The sequence below is a fragment of the Chinchilla lanigera genome, unplaced genomic scaffold, assembly GCF_000276665.1.
Source record: "Chinchilla lanigera isolate Chin_1 unplaced genomic scaffold, ChiLan1.0 scaffold00178, whole genome shotgun sequence".
In the NCBI taxonomy this organism is placed as follows: Eukaryota; Metazoa; Chordata; class Mammalia; order Rodentia; family Chinchillidae; genus Chinchilla; species Chinchilla lanigera.
In genome coordinates this window covers 329,553-333,634 of record NW_004955579.1, presented here as the reverse complement: position 1 = coordinate 333,634, position 4,082 = coordinate 329,553, and the positions used below count along the sequence as shown (strand labels likewise).

The 4,082-nt window shown below is 56.2% G+C and overlaps 1 pseudogene; it reads left to right on the top strand.

Annotated features, from left to right (window-relative positions):
- Positions 1-1,386: 1,386 nt before the first annotated feature.
- Positions 1,387-1,827, top strand: LOC102003820 (annotated as a pseudogene).
- The last annotated feature ends 2,255 nt before the right edge of the window (positions 1,828-4,082 follow it).

Below are 4,082 nucleotides of genomic sequence, written 5' to 3'. Positions count from 1 at the left end.
ACAGCTCCTAGGGACACATCATGCAGCCCACAGTGGTCCCAGGAACTTGGCCCTACATGACTTTCCTGAGCACATCGTCTTCAGCTGAGGAAGCGTTTCTGCCAGGGTGACGCATGGAGCTTGGTGAGCACGCGGCGAGGCCAGGCGAGCACGCAGCAAGGCCAGCACAAGTCACTGCTCCGCTTGCACAGGGGCCCAGCACAGCCACGCTGACTCCCGAGCTCAGAGGCGTGACTGCATTATCTGCTTTATTTCCACTGATCTGTGTTTAGCTTGGGTTTGTTGGCTTGCACAGAGGCTTCACCGTGTAAATGCTGAGCGCTCCACGTGTGCTGGAAGGGCTATGACTGTCTGCTAGCATAAGTGTCGCCAGTCAGTTGAGGGTTCTTTTCTCAATTCAGACAGAAACTGTGCATTGCCAAGGTGCAGCTCTGCCAGCAGCACTAGCTTTGTGGCCAGCGGTCCTCAGTCCTCGTGTGACAGCTCTGGCCCGTGATGCCGCCGGAGCTGGACACCATCAGGTGACTCCGCTGGTTGCTGGTCTCCACTGCTGACAGCCCGCTGGAGAAGGACATCACAGGAGGTCTGCAGGACCACCAGAGCAAGACTGTGTTCCAGCAAAGCCTGGGCTGCAGCACAGTGCAGAGAGGGTCAGCACGCCAGAATAGACCCTCCTAGGAAGTATAAGGGGAGCGCTGCTTATATAGCAGCTGCAGGCCTGTGACTGGTCCAGATTCAAGCCTGTGATGGCTCCAAAGTAGTCTAACTTCAGATTTGAGCCTGCTGATTGGTCCAAATGTACCTCTACTGCTTGGCTCAAATTCAAGCCCACTGCAGCCCGAGGACACAGCTCCCAGAGTGGGTGTAGGACATCCTGGACAGCACAGCTGTCACGGCCACGGGCTGGCGGAACATCGGAAGCTGCAGGCAGCTTGACTGACAGCCGTTGCGCCTCTGGAGGGCGAGCTCAGTTCAGCGCAGCTTACAGGGCTCTGAGGAGCTTGGGGGTGTTAACAATGGGCTGCTTCCACCCCACTCTCCGCTGTTCAGGTGAGGAGGGGGAGGGGAGCCTTGGCTGGTAGCTGAGCTGCAGCCCTGTCGAAGCAGCCCTGAGAGCAGCTGCCAAGTCACCCAAGAGGACCCTGCGGCGAGCTGCCCCAGTGCATCCTCAGTGGACACCAGGGTGAGGGAATGGGAGGGGGTGTGACAGCCCTCGGCCAAACCACGGTCCCCTCCAGCCATCAGGGGAAGGGGGAGAGGCAATGCTTCTGTCTGTCCCAGTGTGGGCTTGGGACTGTACCCTGCACAGGACACTTGAAGAATGAAGTACTGGTTTTTCCGGTTGCGGCCCCGCATGGTGAGGAGCTCTAGTCTGCGCTAGCAACCATGCTGTCTCAAGGCCCGCTGCAGTCCGTGCTAGTCTTCAGTTGCAAGAAGACAGCCACAGCCGTGGCACGCTGCAAACGGCGCAAAGGCCTCATCAAGGTAAACGGGCGTCTCCTGGAGGGGATCAAGCTGCGCACGCTGCAGTACAAGTTACTGGAGCCTGTCCTGCTTCCGGGCAAGGAGCGGTTTGCTGGTGTCGACATCCGTGTCCGTGTGAAGGGTGGTGGTCATGTGGCCCAGATTTACGCTATCCGCCAGTCCATCTCCAGAGCCCTGGTGGCCTATTACCAGAAATATGTGGATGAGGCTTCCAAGAAAGAGATCAAAGATAGTCTCGTCTAGTACGACCAGACCCTGTTGGTAGCGGATCCCCATCACCGTGAATCCAAAAAGTTTGGAGGTCCTGGTGCCCGCGTTCCTTACCAGAAATCCTACCAATAAGCTCACCATAAGAATCACCACTGACCTTGTAATAAACATGGAATTTTAAGGTTGAGAAAAATAAAAAAGAATGAAGTACTGAACCTGGCTTGGTAGTGCACACCTATATTCCAGGCACTCGGGAGGCCGAGGCAGGAGGATCTACGTGAGTTCAAGGACAGCCTGGGCTACATAATGAGTTCAAAGCTAGCCTGAACTACATAGTGAGACCCTGTCTCAAAAAAAAAAAAAAATTAAGAATGAAGCACTGCCCCAAGGCAGAGGGAAGACCGTGCTCTGCAAACCGAGGAGACCAGGTTGGCACCCAAGGGCCTGTCACAGGCCCCGAGCCCACACAAGAATCAGGGTTCCCTCAGAATCAGGGTGAGCTGAGCCTTCCTGACCCTCGCTCACTACCCACACCTCCACACAGCGTGGGACCCTTGTAGGTGCTGAAGATTCTCCCGCTAACGGACTGAAATCTCAATGCCGGGGTCATCTGGAACCATGTGGAGGTCCCTTCAGTGACTCCTGCGCCCTCGTCCACCCTGGCGTGAAAGGCCGCGCCAGGCTGCCCATCCAGCTTCCACCGCACTCCAGACAAGCGTGCTGTGAGTCCTGAACCCCGTCCCCTCCGCACAGCCACCGCCCTGGGGCTCCCGGGGCCCAGAATGGCCCTCCCCAGCCATCCGAGGCCCCAGGAGCCGCACCAGGTCAGGCCTGGAGCGAACCACAGCCTCCCACATGTGAAGGCCGGGCCTCGGTGCCTGGGCCATCGCCACAGACTCCATGGTGGAGAAGACCTCGGCCTGCAGGGGACAGATTCGCCCCAAAGGAATCACCAGCCGCAGCCGGAGCCGCTCGCCTTTGCATAATAAAGGATCAAGTGGGTAAACAGGAGGAGAGAAGGAGACTTATGACAAAGAACGGGGCACATGGGACACGCAGCCAGCGTGCTGTGGCACAGGAGGAGCAGGACCTGCGCCCACTCAGAGGCCGGGCAAGGTCACCGTGTGCTGATCCGCAGAAGAGCAATATGAATTTCTAAGCAGCAACATCTGGAGGATCAAAAAAATCATACTTCAATCACCAGGAAAATCTCCACTCATTACACACACTCACGCTGAGTTATTAATAGACCTGGCCAGGCCCTGACGTTCACACATCCCATCCGAGATGTGCCAGGGACTCTTCTGGCATTTAGTTCATCATTTTCATCAGCGCCTTCCACAGATTGACCGACCCGACCCCAAACCTCACACTGTCACTCATCGTAAGTGGATTTATCAACACGTAGGTAATCAGAATACACGCGAGAGTTTCGACTGTTTGCATACGAAATTACTTCATTCTTCACGCTTCAAAAAAATTCAATTTTGCATAATAAATAATGATAAGGGCCAGTTGACAATTACATAGGTGGGAACGGTACGCAGAAGCGATTGGAATTTCAATAGCCGTGCGGCTGTGTCTGGAGGCTGCCTCAGTAATCAGCAGCACACTGATTCCCTCGACGCTGGGCGCTGGGGGCGGCGAAGCCGCGCCTCCGCTCCCCTCTCCTTTCTTCCCTCCTCGCCTCCCGCTCGGAGGCCACCTCTCTCCCCTGCAGATTGGCACACTCGCTGCTAGCAATTTCCTCCGTGACACAGACTTAGATGCACAGTCAGGCGAATATTAAAATTAATTAGGGTATTATTTTAAGGCAGAGAAGCAGCAGTTTGTCTGGAAAAAAAAATCACACACACACACACACGCACACACACACACACGCACACACCTCCAAACAAAAACAAGTGCCCTAGCCACGCTCGCCCCACGTAAAAGCCACGCCTCCCCCATGGACCAGCTCCAAGGGACGGAGTTTTCTGGGCCCCTGAAGGACTGGGATCAGAGAGAGAAACAGGGCACAGCCCGTTCTCCGAGTTTCCAAGGCCACACCCACAGCACACCCGAAACAGAGCCCCGCCGCCCCTCCGAGCCCCGCGGCACAGCCCAGGAGGCACGAGTCAGCACCGCACCGGGAAGGCTCCAGACTTGCGACTCCAGAGAGAGGAGTACAACGGCACACACAAAGAAAGACTGCAAAGAAAGCGTGTCTGTGTGCACGCGGTGTGTGTGCGTGTGGTGTGCACACGGGAGGTGTGTGCATGGTATGGGTCTCTGTGTATGTGCTGTATGTCTATGTGCACATGGGGTATGTGTACATGTGGGGGGTGCGGTGTGTGCACACTATGTGTGTGTGGTGTGTGCGGTATGTGAGTGTGTGTGCACGTGGC